At 32.5% G+C, this 15,601-nt stretch overlaps 1 long non-coding RNA gene across 1 annotated transcript; it reads left to right on the top strand.

Moving 5' to 3' along the window:
* Positions 1 to 4,072: 4,072 nt before the first annotated feature.
* On the top strand, positions 4,073 to 4,516 carry LOC135142935 (uncharacterized). The gene is made up of 3 exons (XR_010282647.1): positions 4,073 to 4,189; positions 4,256 to 4,367; positions 4,443 to 4,516. It is a non-coding gene; the product is annotated as an uncharacterized LOC135142935 (long non-coding RNA).
* Positions 4,517 to 15,601: the final 11,085 nt, after the last annotated feature.

Below are 15,601 nucleotides of genomic sequence, written 5' to 3'. Positions count from 1 at the left end.
ATTAGTTAAAAAGAAGACAATTGGTTATTGATTTTAAAAAAACAAAGAAATAAGGTCAACTCTATTAATAAGAGAAAGCAAACGAAGAAGTTGAAACTAATATATAGAGGGGCGGCAACAATTCGTTGCAGACGCAGATCTTGTTTAAAAAGCGATATGTCACAGTTACAAAAGTTTTTGAAAATTTAGAGGTATGAAAACCTAAAGATAAGATAAAATTATGGATAAAATGGGACTCAGTGTCATGAAGAACTTACACACCCTATTGTCGTGGTTGAATAGAATAGTATAGTTTCTTGGCTGTCTACAAGTAAATATTATAGAACCCACGACCTCATCTGTACACAGTAAAACCGAGTACCCTTAATCTCGTTATGTTGCTCGAATATCTAATTTGTTAGAATGCACTGACTACGAAATAAGATGAAAGACAGTCTTTTGCGGTATAACAAAGAAAATTTTTTGTATTTATAATAATATTACTCAAATAACTAATTTAAATTTCCTAATATACTTCTTTATTAGTTAGTATTAATAAAAGTTTCAAGGTTTTAGGTAATTTTTAATATCTTACAAAACTCAGTAATATTGGAAACAAAAACAATGTATAAGTTATATGGTAAGTGATTAAATTATATATTTAAATTTTAACTTTCGTATGATGGTTGTGCAGCCTGGGTATCCTTATAAAGATTTAATCTCACCCTGAAGGGTAGTCAACAATGATAATTTAATATGGGCATAGCAGCCTAACAAATCTTCTCTTACACAACTGTAGTTGTCCACTAAAAAGTCAATATGTACTAGAATTTTTGTTATAGGGAAGTTGTAAAAGTTAATTGGCTACATACGTAAAACCATCTCACCGAGTCCAAAAATTTTCGTCGTAGCTCAGCGGTTAAGACCATTGACACGCAAACTCAAGACCGCGTATTTAACCTCGCCCTTTAAATTCTAATACAAGTAACCATAGAAAATTGCGAGTTGGCACGAGGGGAATCGAGTTAGCTGCCTTGAGATTGCGTGACAATGGACTCGCTCGATAAATTACGTATAGAACGGAAACACCTACCCTAACATTCGTAACTCAACTTCGCATGGTTCTTAATTAAATTACTTTTTCCACCTAACCCGACAGATCCTACTCTTGGAAAAGCGAGAGGTTTTTAAGATTTTGCTTACACAAGCTCTTAATTTATGGTTAATCCGTTTGGTTTTTATATAATTATCATTTGTTTCCTGTGTTTTATTTTTATCTTGTGGTAGTAATAAATAATAATTATTATGCCTTTAATATTAGTTAAATTTAAGAAATAAACACTAAAAATATAAATTTAGGAATTATTGCTTTCTACTTCGTTCCCAAAAACAACATAATATAATAGTAATAGTGATAATATATGTAACCATTTAATATTTAAAAACCTGCAAGTATCAGCCAACTATAAGTACTTTTGACAGGCAAAGTATTTTTTAAGAACCTTAGCAGTTATAAGATTTACTTTAAAAAAGTAAAATTATTATGCAAATTGGTATCTACAATATTTTCTGAGTTGTTTGCAATGAGTAAAAATTGTTAAGATCCAAGGACCGTAAATTATAGTGCGATAAATAATGAGGGGCAATAATAAAAATATTAAAAAAAGAGTACTAGTAAAGGGAAAAAGGATAAATAAGCAGGCTTAATAATGGCGTAAGGATATTTCAGAACTTGGAAAAGTCATAAACAGAAACTAAACTTAAAATTAACCTTGAACGAAATAACTACTATTTACTACGAAAAAAGCTTAAAGCATGGCCTCACTCTGTTCTTCAACTAAAATTTATTCTAAGTAAAAAACTATATAATATTGTTCTTTTTCAATGCATTATATAATAAATTACTGATGAAAAATCACATACTACAAAAAGTAAAAAATGTAAAAACTTTTTTTCTGCTACTCGATTTATATGAAATGGTAGGAAGGGTAAATGGATATGAACCAAGATATTAAAAGAGTGAAAAGCTGCAGTGAGGGAAATGCTTTTGGTCGAACGAAATGACATGGTAAAAAAGGGTTGGTCACCCCAGAACTAATTTTACGTAATTTTCAGCAACTACCTTCAATTAAGGGCGCCTAATATTCATTTTACAATCTTAATTCAAGCATTGCCTATACTAATTTCATATTTTGACACCCTAAACTTTATAAATCTATAAACGTTCATTCACCTTGAAGGCTGTACCTAGGGGACTTTCAGAAGAACACTACCAAGGTATTTACAATTGCGTACTACAAATTTTTGTTTGCTTCGTCTTACAAAATAAGCTACTCGTCTTTTTTTTTTAAGGGTTTGAGTCATTAATAAAAAAATTACAATACTAAAGTATAATAATTGGTGCATATGTGGGTGACTGCTTAATACTTCGTGGCGATAAAAAAAATTTGAGACACCCTAGAGAGCAATATAATATAAGGTAATTTGAGTAAAAGTTCATAAAAAAATAACTTTATAACCTTCGACCAGAAGCAAAAACAAGAAGAACTGGCATACACTGAAAAAATACAATCATTCGTTAGATGCAAAAAAAAAAATTATGACGCGGAGGAAAGAAAGTTCTGGGGGTAACAGACAAGGAATGGTGGCATCAATATAAGCCGTCGAACTTACATAAATAGAAGAGTTAATAGATGTTAATGGTTAGTTGTAGTTTAGACTGTGAAAGGGCTGGCATTGTGAATATTTTAGAAAATGGGTCATTTGCGTAAAACGTTAAAAATTTATGTGAAAGAGTAAGGGCACGAAGTACGCAATAGTGGAGCCTCGAACTATATATATAAATATACTAGTAAATAGCACTATTAGCTAGAGTACTAATACACCGATACCATTACGAGTTTTGAAATTTAGTATTGAATGACGTTGGGAAGGAGGTGCACCCATAATCATAAGTATTATTCTGTGATAGATTATATAAAAGCTGTTCCTCTACCTTAAAAAGCTATAATGAAACGGCTTGAACCTTCCTTTACTAATTTTAATATTAGTTGTGTGGTGTAATGCTTTCCTTGAAAATTAGATTAATGGTTTAAACTTAAGTTTGTATCATCCTATTCCTTAAAAAAGCACAGCCTATTCCTCTTTTGCTAAGCAGGTGATTTTCAGTTATTTTATTCTAATAAAAAATAATTGCGATAAGTATCGATTTTCAAAAGAAGTGATGTATGTTAAATTTTTTAAACATAACACCAGCAAATATTTAATTCTATTGCGACTAATTTTTTAAAGTGCTTCTAAACATTGTTAGGTTTCCGCAAACAAAAATGTAGACGTATTAAGTCTTAACACAATCTCTTACCCTACAAAATGGTTTACATATTAACTTTATATCTTTATCTTCAATTCGAAATTTAATTTTTTTCATTATCTTAAAATTAGAAGTCAATTTTCCTTAAGGGCGACGGACTCGAACCAGTGTTATATTTCCCACCACTATAAAATGTGAACGCCCTCCTCAAGGGAGCAAAAATCATTTATTAAGGTATCCAGTCCCAACAAGCAACAGTAATAATGCAAGTTAAGTTTAGCAGAATGTACATCTATCTCTAATAATTATGATTTTCACTCGGGCACTAGTCGGGTTCTGTAGCTAGAAAGTTGGCGTGAAGCAGTTCAATAAGCCTTTTTCAGCCTATAACACATTTTGATTGAAAAGATAATATTTATAAAGCTTAGCGCTAGGGATATAATTACGGCGGCAAAACTATGGATTTTACTATAAGCACGTACCAAAGGTCAAATACCGCCTTATTTACAGAATTGTAGGTTATCGGACAAAAGCGGATCCAACCCTCCTCAAATTTTACAGGTAATTTTTTAACTTTCAACTATAGCCCTTAGAGTTCTTTGTCATCCTCCCTATTGTTAGTTTGGCTGCTCATACTTATTTATGAGGTTAAAACTTTTTTATAATATATAATTTCTTTTTTTGTTATTTAGGGGTCACAATGACTTTTATTTAGATTATCTCTTTTACTCAATTAAAATTTTATATACATAGTGTTAAAGAACGAGCTCCAAATTCTTTCCAGGAGAAAGCATTAGAAAGCGATAGCTTTTTTGATAGAAAGAAAGGACTTGATAGACTAGCAAATAAAGATGAATTGCCAAGAGAAGGTCTTCTTAGAAATAAAAAAAGAGCGCTATGGTAGTTTTATTGAGTTGTTGTAAGTCACCAGTAAGAGCCGTAAAAACTTCTATTTATTTTCAACAGTTTTCGCGATACTTCTAGCCATAACTTTTCCTTTCAGGGAGGCGACTCACCAGAAAACCTTTTTCAGTTTTCTAAGGTGCAACAAGATCCCTTAAAGATAAATAATTTTAAGGTATTTTATAAAATATTAATACGCTCAGGTGTTTCAAACTCCAATGACTTTACTAATATATTACTTACTTAATAGAATCAGTTTTTCGCTTTAGAAAAAAAGAAATATGACTTTGAAAAGTTAGACTTAAACAATGAAGTCTCTTTTAAACCTAAAATTTAGTTCACTTAGCCTTAATCGCAGGAATTTTCAAAAATGTGATCTATGCAAAAAATTATGCAAGAAAAATACGGTAGAAGGATAAATTTTTAGCCGTTAAGGTGTAAAATTATAAGTTTATTGTTTTATACTTTATTTTTGCCTAATACGCAATTCTCTTTCAATTAAATGACATAATGCAACGACTTTATCCGAGTCGAGTTCATTTTGGCGACCAAATATTTTACCAATAGTGTATGGGTTATCATTCTAGATAAATAAACTATCTTTATAAGATGTATATTTATAACTCTAAGCAAAGACAACCGAATATACTGGTAAAGTAGCGTAAAATTCATCTCCCTTTTTCAACTGTAGATTAAGTAAGAACAAGGGTTTCTGCTCTTGCTGCTTTAGCCTTCTGATAGGCACACTCCGTTTACGCATTTGAACGTAAGTTTTTTTACTTTCCTTCATAGAACATTCTTCCATGATTATTTTTGTATAACTTTTAGCGATTACTCAAGCCATACACTCCAAACGTGCTAGGCAAAAAAGAATAAATTGATAACTAACTTTATCATTATATATAACTATAACAATATTACATACAAACTAACTTTGTCATATTTAAAAAATTGCCAAAGTTTCTATATGCATCTAAAAAGAACACACGTACGAAAACATAAACGTATAACTGTTAAACAAAGACAACTAAAGAACACACTGTAAAATGAAGTCCTTAACACTGTAATTTGGCTAAAACATCTAAAACGAAAAGTTGTTTATGTTTAATGCAATCAGAAATAAGTAATCAGCTTATATGAGAATCAATATTGTTTTTTTAAACGCATTACAAAATAAATGGGCTCTTCCGTTAATCATAATAAATTTACTACAGTAAAATAAAAATACAGATAGGCTAATGTTAACATTTTGCAAACGTGTAAAACGATTGATTTACGAACACTATCAACGGTTTTGCAACTCAAATTTTATTTTCAACAGTGTAGGCTAAAGACGTACCTTAAGCTTAAGAGTTAGTGAAGACTAGCCAGGGTGTTATAAGTTAAAATTAATAATATAGACGCACGGTTAAGAGGGCTAATGCCCGTAGAAATAGGGGCTAACGGGAATTTGAAGTGCAATATTTTGGTGCAAACAGCACAAGTATATAATAACTGCCACTACGCCCTTCTCCGAGACTGGAAAGCTCCCATGGTGTAGTGCGAAGCAATTCAATGAAAAATAATGATCTTGCCTATTTTTCTCTACTTCTTGGTTAAGAAAGGCTTTTTAGCTGAAACGGAAGTACTACGAGAAGGGAAGTTATAAACGACATCAGCCAAAATAATTCTAAAGGTAGGTATTGTAATTTTAATGAAGTGATTTCCCACGGCACGCAGTATGAATTTTAAGTAAATAGAACGCCAACAATAGAGTTGCTTTATATTTCAGCAGTGTTGTTACCCATAGCGCCACTATTTTGTATCAATCATATAATTAGCTAATAGAATGTCTATGGAGTAACTAAGTAAGAGGATTACCCCATACCATTCTAGTAATTAATTGTTGAGAAAAAAGTTCTCAGTAATAATTTAATTAATAGTCATTTTACTAAGCTGATATCGCTGGGTAAGGAATGGAGACTAACGATTACATTCATGCCGTTATAGCTGTTCCTTTTTACATGAACATATTTTAAGGTATTAAATATAAAAAGCAATGCGTTGAATGTCGTGATCCTTAGTGGGTAACACGTGCACGTGGCTAAACTCAAGCTAAAGATATTTATGGAAGATTAATGTAATTTGTTAACTACCTTTGGCTCCCTTGATGCCTCTAAGCAAAAATTAATACTATTAGAACGCAATAAAGAAATAGAATTGAAAAAATTAGGCAATATTTATTAACGTGTTAAGGAATATGCTTTAGTTATTAAAACTTTAAGGAGAGTAAGAAACCCTGTTACTATTTAAGTTGTAATTTAATTATGCGAGTGCTACCATGAAAATCCTTTGACTTCTTGTAACAGTTTAATAATTTTTTAAATGTGTTTCCCTGAATCTGGCAGTTTATGATTCTACTATTAACTGCACATATAATGATACCCTTGTTTGCATCTAATATATGTAGAAAGCTAACGTGTCTTATAAATCCCAACTCGAGTGGATTTGCGCCGAACCTTTTAAAGACTTTTTTCTTTAACTAGAAATATTATTATGATGACTTCTTTTTGTCAATAATGTTATTTACGTAGACTTTTTACTATTCTATTTTAACGTTATAAAAAGGCTACAGTAGTAAATTTTTAAAAATTTTAATGGTTCATATTGTGATAATTCCTTTAGATAACTTGATACTATTTCTTCAGTTTGGTGAAGCGTGCAAGAACAGTAGAAGCAAAATCTTTTTTGTCTTTATATTCGTATATAATTAATTAAGAAAAGATTCTTTTTTCCGGTACTTTATCGGAGTTGACGAACTCGAAGAAATCAATAAATTTAAGCTTATGATAGCCTACAAACAACCTTACTAATCTGAAAGAAATGTTAGGTGAAAAGAGTTAATTAGAGTAGTTGCTTCATGTTTTTATAATTAATGGGATTAGGAAAAAAATTGTTTATTTGCCTCATTTGAGGTAACCATTCCATATAAAGCCGCTAGTAGTAGATTCAACTGGAATAAATATTTCCCATTTTGTCCTTTTATTACTGTTACTTTCATACGGCGGTAAAGGTAAACAGGAAGAACCGAAGTTTTTTACCATCTTTAATAGAATCTCTTTCGAACCGAGTTTAGATTACCACCACGACTCCCCTCAGCGCGTGCTCACCATGAATTTAGAGGTCAGCTAAGGAAGGTGCCATAATCACGATTCTTTGGTTTTAATTGTCACAACGAATCCAAGCCTCAAACGGAAGCTTGCCATGTTTAGCAAAAAGTAACCAAACAGAGAGCTTACCCCCAGGTGCCTTCAGGAATAACGCGCTGGTTAACGCGAATTTTATATATAGGCTTGTCTGTTACAAGCATTTGTGGGGCGATGCATCTGTCCGTAAAAAGCAACCGTTACTTGCATGAAGAATGTACATTGCCATTGCGAAGGCTCATAAGTTAGATTCAAGTCAACAGTCGGCACAATGAGCGCCTAGTGCTACCATTAATGGCACCAACCTATACTGCTGCCTAAATAGAGCTTTAATTGATGGCCGACGCCTAACACCGCTGTTGTCTCAGCGAAAACAAAGCTTGCCTACGTGTATCTTGCGCAAAGTTTTAAGATAAATTGCGAGCACAGGACACGGGCAAGCAACGAGACTAGAGAACAAATCTCTAATCTCTTATGCGAGGTTTTCAGAAGCTTAATTATGCAAAAATACTAATTTTCTGACTAAAGTAGTATTAATAGTCAGTAACATAAGTATAAAAATATTATTCTAAACTTAATTATAGTTTATTTTAATTTTATTATATTATATTATTTAATTAATTTATTATATTATTTTATTAATTTTATTAATTTTTTATTCTACAATAAGGTCGTTACTTGTTTGCTTTGTTGCTGGGTAACAATGTCAAATATAGTATTCAATAGTAAGTAACATTATTGTATCAGTATATTTCTATAGAAATAACAGGCAGTACATTATTAGATTTTCTACAAATATACAAACATCACCAGTTTTCAACTAGTTTGTTAGTATTTAGATGCAATGCTAATAGTGTACTTTTTTTATTATTATTAATAGAATCGACATGATATAAGATTATATTTTCACGAATTCACTCTAATTCTATCGACTTAGCCCTTAGAGCCATTCTCAAGTTAGTTCTAAGGGATCTACTTAGTCACTTTGATAAACAGGCAGTCAAAGGAGTCAGGTAGGCAATCATCCTAGTGTATCAGCGCCGTGTTTTTGTACTTGAATCATTAGGCTGCAATGGCTAGTGTTGGATATTAACTCTTTCAAACTAAACATGTATGTGCTAGTTCGATAGACAGCTTACAGGAATTACAACTCATGAAGATCTAATGTGACTTGTTTTCCCATTTTTAAAAGCATACCTTTCGATGTCGGCCGTACTTAGCGCTTTCCGTGGTTAGCGTATACCCTGATCTCGCTCTCATCTCGCAGGGCAACCATATTAAGAATCTTCGGGTAATCTTTCATTAATAAACTTTTATTTAGAAGTTTAAAGCAAATACCTTGAGCTTACTCAATTTTTTCAACACAAGTCACGAAAGCCACAATCCTAGTGGGTTGCTAACCACCACAAGTTTGTTATAAGACTACATTGTGCTTTAAATCCCCAAGGATGGTCATCTGGTAAGTGCACCTAAATTAGGTTTGAATTAAGGCGTCGTTGTAAGAGAATACAAAGCAAGTCCAACGACGAATCTTGACCGTCGGGTCTATATGTTGTGACCGCTTTACGAGATTATTCTGGGGGCCCTATCATGAATCCTTGATGTAACCAAGAGTGTACAATCTGAACGAAGAATCATAAGATTTGATCCAACAGTTGCTTTCGATGCTACCACTGAAAGCTCCACCTATCGCAGTGGTCTGTTTAGGTAAGGAAGAACCCCCTACAGGACTTAGTCGCTGCTGTCGTAGCCAGCAAAGGAGGCAAGCGCGCAGGCGAGCGTAATTGGTAAGATTGTAGTATCTAAAAGATGAGATACACAGCAGTCGCACAGACGCGTACCTCGAGCAAAGGAAACAAGGATCCATTCTCTTTTGTTCCAATTTGGTAAAAGAAACCTAACTATCACTTTAGAAATGATAATTAGATCATTCCATTAAAATAGAACGAAAAAAAGGAATCAAGTTGTGTCCCTCCTCTTAGGCATTCGTAGTAGGCAACATGGCTTGCGTAGCTATGTTTCCTACGAGAGCCAGGTGGTTATTCAATAGCTAATAATTATTAATGCTAATTTTATAATTAGTTGATATTATGTTTACGATTTAGATACTTTTATTCACTTATTATTGTTTTTAAGAGTTATTTTTTTTTACAATAAAGCATGTAGCGTTCATATTTTGGCTGCGCTTTTTGCTTGTGTCCTTACAAGTGTACTTCGTATATGCCTGTACTTTTTAAAAGGGTTTGAAGGTTTAAATACCCTACCATAAGGAAGAGTCATAACTTAACCGGCTAGGCTAAATCCATGGATTTCAATTTAGGTTTGAGTACTAATTTAGAAGAAAGAAAACTCTAAATGCTCTGTATGGCTTAACATTTACAACATATAATGTTGAAGACAAAAACTCTATAGCGTGGAAGCTATCATAAGTTCCATCGATATGAGCCTTTATCTAATTGTAAGACTTGTTAATAATATTAAAAGGAATAATTCAAATCTAAACGAAATAAAAGTATTATGGGAAGAACTTAAAGAAAAATTAAAACGTAAGAATACCAGTCATTAGAGTCGCTTTTGGAAAGGGATAGATGGAATTGAGCTTGAGAAGAACGAAACTATAGCTTCCCTCTAAGATATTAATTTAGCTGAGCGAATAAACTCACACAACTAGTGTTTAAAATTTTCGTAGTATATAAAAGAAATCGGTTTTTGGTTCTCCAAATTATTTAGAAGTGAAAAAAATTTAAAAATGGGAGATCCTACCGAAAGATAGCATACTTTGAACTAGTTTAATGGCAAGTCTGGCAAATTGCCTGCAATCTGTCTGAGTAAAGTGAAAAGGAAGCTCCCAGTGTTGGTAACATTAAGGGTACGAATTTCACGCAAAGACAATTCAGTCAAAGTCAGGGCTTTTTAATTTCCAAACGAAATAGTCATTTAGAGAAAAATTGCTATTTAAAAATAGATTTTATAGATGCAATAAACCTAATAGGTATGTTTTTTTTAAGACAAGGAGTGTTATAAATGCAATACTTTTGGACACATCACCTCCTGCTACAGAGAAAAAACATAGAATCAACCTTTCAGGCAAAAGAAGGACAGGCAATCTTATTTGGGCTCTGGAAAAAGTTGCCATGTAGTCAACGATGCATCTATTTTTAAAGATTTTAGAATAAAAGATGCAAGTACGTGGGGTCACCTGAAAACTCTTTAGCGATAGGCGAAGGTCTCTTATTAAGAGAGCGGGCGATATTTATTTCAGAAACCGATAGTAATCTACTCAACATGAGCATATTGTGTGATAAAGGAGAAATGATAATTTTCGACAAAGAAAAAGTAGTTGGCATTCAGGAATAACCATTTTTGCAGCGTAATAAATGCCACAGAGGTTCTTACTTACAAGGAACAGTGAAAAAATTAATGAAGTGATCAAAAAGATAGTTAGTATGGTCACATTGCTGTTAAGAAAATGAATAAATAGCCTTATAAAATAATGACCTCGTTCACAAGTTTGAAGACAAATAAGCCGAATTGGGATATAAGCCTGGTGCTAATGTAAAGATAACTAAAGTCAATCGAAGATTAGCATATGATTATGCTTACTGGCAAATGTTTACTGTTAACCAAGGCATTGTATGGGGCGAAGCAAGCGGGGTTTTTGCGGTACAAGTAAATTACCAAAAAAGTTATAGTTAAGCTTTAAACAAGTTCTGGTAACCTTGCATGTTTTACCCATAGAACATAACTTTTAGGGCGTATTTGGGTTAAGTAGTTAATTTAAGAATACCAACCGATGCTGTCAATAAACAATGAGCCCTCCAATAGGCTTTCATTGCAAGGAAGTAGCAGACAACATCTTTAAAGGCTTGAAGTATTTAAGGAAAACAGTTATATAACTTTAGGCCAGAAGGAGGTAATAAGAAGTTGCTGCAAGAATATGTCTTAGAATAGGCAAAGATCTTGAAATACCATACGCATGAGTTGATTAAAACTGATAACATAACTTATGAATGTCCGTTCAACGAGATTATTAACTCTTTATCATATTTTTTCAGTGGTACGCGGTTTGAAGATGGTTTAGAACAGAGGATAATGCTAAATAAATATTAAGATATTTGAATGGAACGAAAACCTATAAACTCCAAGAGGAGGGGCAATTGAGGCGGGGCAATCTCAACTTAACATAAAAATTTACACTGACGGGAGTTCTGCCTCTGAAAATGCCATGAAAAAGCAGAATGGGTATAGTTATAGTAATTAATTTAATAACTGCCCTATCTTATGAGAAGTAAAGAGATGTAAAGTTACAGTCCTATCCTCGATAGAAGCCAAAAACATTGTATTAGAATCCACATAAGATTGTTAGAGGGCTTCACGACCTCACAAAGGAACTGGGTTTTCCGAAAGTTTGTTAAACTATAAATATGAATAGTCATACATAGCATCGTGCTGTGCAGGCGGGAAACTCTATACATGTCAACATAAAATATTACTACGTAAAAAGAGGTTTTAGCTAAGAGATATATGCCTAATATACTGTGGCAGCCAGGAGATACTAGTCGTCGTTTTATTCACAAAGGTGCTTGCGGGAAGAAAATTTTTAAAATTTATAGAGATACTGGTTGATAAGCGTTGGTTATTATGAAGGGATCGGAAGGGAGGGTGAAGAAAAAATTTCCAGTTTAAAATTATCAACTCAAACTCCCATAACCACAAAATATTGATAATTAAATTTTAATTCTTTTATCCGCTTATTTTTGTATGTAAGAGAAATATTTTTTACAGTAAAGCGAGTTGCGTATATTGTTGTCGCTTTTTGCTTGTACTTCGAGTATGCCTGTACTCTTCGAAAAAGGGTTTGAAAGTTCGAATTACAATTTAGTAAAGGTTTAAATTCCCTAACATACAGTGCGGTTAATAAGTAGAAGATAATTTGTATCTTTTAGTTTCCTCAGGAAACCTCCATGCATAGGAATTGTTAAAAGAATAACCATTTTTTACATTTGTCGTCCTAAATATTAGAAGGTCGCATTTTTAAGGACATTATAACGGTGGTAACAAAAGCTGACGTTTTTTGAGCTGTATACGGATTAACTTCTTATATAAAAGCACAATAAGGACCTAAATAACTTAACATGAAAATTTTAATTAATACAAAAGTAAAGCACTTATCGTTATATTGAATAAATTTTCCACTTTACGGATTGCAGTTGACTTTCAGTCACGGTCTTAGGTCAATATATATACAATTACAATTATCAAGGGTATAAGACCATAAAAACAAGTATTTTTCAATTTTCAAGAAGGGGATTTGTTAAGCCTGAAGGGCAGTAAATGTAAGTTTAGAGTCTAACGGATGTACAATTAAAAAGTTTAAAATTTTACTTTTAACAAAGTAATATTTTATAATTAGGTTGACATGGGGATGGAAGAGGACCTTTTTGATTTTATATAATTATTTATTAATTATTACTTGTTCATTCTGGTGCATATCAAAGTCGACAAATCTGAAACTCTAGTTACCGAGCAGGTTAGTTACAGTTATGCAAGCCTTCCACTTGCGTATGCATGCGCACGCTTCATGAAAAAAAGAGTAAATAAGATTCCTTGGATAAGTAAATTTAAAAAAGGCAAAGGCGTATATCTAATTTTATAGAATGCCGATTTACAGTGGTAAAAGCAATTATAAGGGAATCACACTAAGTGGAATTAATATTTAGTAAGAACTAAGGAATTTCGCTGATTCATTTTAAAAACGTTTAGTGGTTTAGGCATGAATGCACCAGGATTTCTAAAAAGCGAGACCAGAAATTTGTCTATTAATATCAATAAGAAGCTTATAGTTCAAATTTAAGTTACAACAATCTACCAATAGATAATGCGAGATTTGTATAGCCTCTTAAAATACACTGCATCAAATCTAGTTAAAAGCCATAATAAAAATAAGTCCACAGTTTTTTATACCATTACTTTTAAGTGGAATGTGCGGGGGCTAAAAAAGTGTTTTTCGGTACAGACACTATATTAAAACTGTTAATATTTCACTTAGGGCGTAACAACAAATATGTATAAATATTGTATATCATATGCAATTTTAAAATCTAAACTTCGACTCTAACGCCATTACGATGAAATATGAATTTGTAAATGCACATTAAAGAACTGAAAGGCCTTTTTAAAGAGGGAATACTTTAAGCACAATTGCTAAGAACATCCAGCTTAGTGGACATAGCGTTTAAAGATACCGCAATATAACGCTAACAAAAGTTGTATAGGTAATCTATCTACTGAAGGTGTGAGTTGTCACCGTAGTTCATGGTTAGAGCATTGTCGCGCGATCTCAGGGTAGCGGGTTCGATTCCCGTCGATGCCAACCCGCATTCTCCTGGTCTGGTAGTTACGTGCACAACTTCCCTACAAACAAAATTCTGGTAGATGCGATCACTCTTAACCCAAGTAAACTCTCCAATGGTTTTAGTGTGGCAGCATGCGAGGTGCTGTTTTTAAACGAACAACTTAGTAAAATATCTAGAAGCAAAAGCCCGTAATGAATTTTATGAAGGAAAAACAACCATTATTAAAAATTAAACCTTAACGTGTAAGTCGTTAGGCTTCACCCGTAAAATTAGAGGATAAAGAACTAGAAAGGGTTTTCTCATCAATATCGGTAGGTCACACGAAAATAAAGTGCTTTAGCTTATAATTACAAACTTACAAACCACTAATTATTTTCCTACGACCTGATATAATTAACGAACACAACATGATTCGAACAAGCAGTTAGTACTGAACCAGATTTTTCCAACAATATCTCTTAGAATACACTTGGTAGTATAAGTAATAAAAACACTACTATATAATAAAAACTAGAAAAGGTAATAAATAATCTAATAGGAGGAAATCATGAGAAGGGGTTATCTTAATATATACTTGTGTAAATAATAGTTTTTCTTTTGTTTCGTATTAATTTTGAGACACTAAGGATGTTAGACTGCAGCACATATCCCTTAAATAATTAAATATATAAGAATTGAAGAAGCAAAAACTATTTTAATAAAACTAATGACAAAGAAAATCACAATTTAACATCAAAAAACACCACTTACGAAGAAAAACGCAACATCTTAACATAGAAATAACTCGAAATTTACACAAAGCAAGAGAAATAACAAAAGGATCCCAGCAAACCAAGAATAGTTTTCTATTATTCATACGCTTCTATCATTTCTAATACTACTATCCCTGGCACACATTATACAAACATCACCGCAAACGGTATAACAGCATTTGTACACTTCACCAGTGCATATATCAGCTATGGGTTTACTCTTAACCTAATTTGGGTCTCCTACCAAATCAACGTCCACTTAACCCTTATTTTGTCAGGGTTAAGTCTCATAACCGCTTTAAGTATATTAATACCTATATTTTTCTTTATGTAACATTATGCCTAGTTAATAGGGGCCAGTAATCATTTGATTAGTTTTATCAAGTTCTAACACCCTTTATTAACCTAAATTAAATGTATGATATATTGACTGGCATTGCCATTGTTAGAACTCGATACTTTAATAATGACATCCTGCCCCCTAGAAGTGGGTGTCCACCTTTTGACGAGATGGGAAATCTACCAGCATAGATTGTTCTGGTAAAATTCCGCCACCCCCAAAAAAATTGATTATTACTAGTTTTGGACAAAAGGTTAGGTAATGACTTTATAAAATAAATAAGGAATAAAGTTAATATGTAAATCATATAATAAGATAAGGGGGTGTGTTAAATGACTTCTGCTCCTTTAAGGAGGGCGTCCACTTTTTATCGTGGTGGGGGATCTAACAGCCATAATAGCAATATATTAATTTTATGGGGCAGCTGGCTGCGTACCAGTAAGATTTCCCCACATATTAAAAATCGGGTGAAGTATCAACTTCAACAATCTAAGAGGGATATCTATTAATATAACATTACTCAAAAATTTTTGTTGGATGTTGTCTATTTAAGGCTTCTACTCATATTTTCCATAAGACGTTAACAATAAAAAATTAAAAATTTTAAAGATATAGTTTAGGCAAAGTCAAAAAACATACTTTTACAATAAAATTTTATAGACGTCAGTGAAACCTTGCAATAGATAATTGTTAGTCCTTCTTCGTTGGTATACAAATTGACTACATTATATAAAGCAATGCTAGGGGTTTAATTTAAACAATTTAAAATAACACAT

The sequence above is a fragment of the Zophobas morio genome, unplaced genomic scaffold, assembly GCF_036711695.1.
Source record: "Zophobas morio isolate AGI-343-1 ecotype UQ-CSIRO unplaced genomic scaffold, CSIRO_AGI_Zmor_V1 ptg000055l, whole genome shotgun sequence".
Classification (NCBI taxonomy): Eukaryota; Metazoa; Arthropoda; class Insecta; order Coleoptera; family Tenebrionidae; genus Zophobas; species Zophobas morio.
The sequence above is the reverse complement of the archived record's forward strand: the minus strand, read 5'-3'. Positions and strand labels throughout refer to the sequence as shown.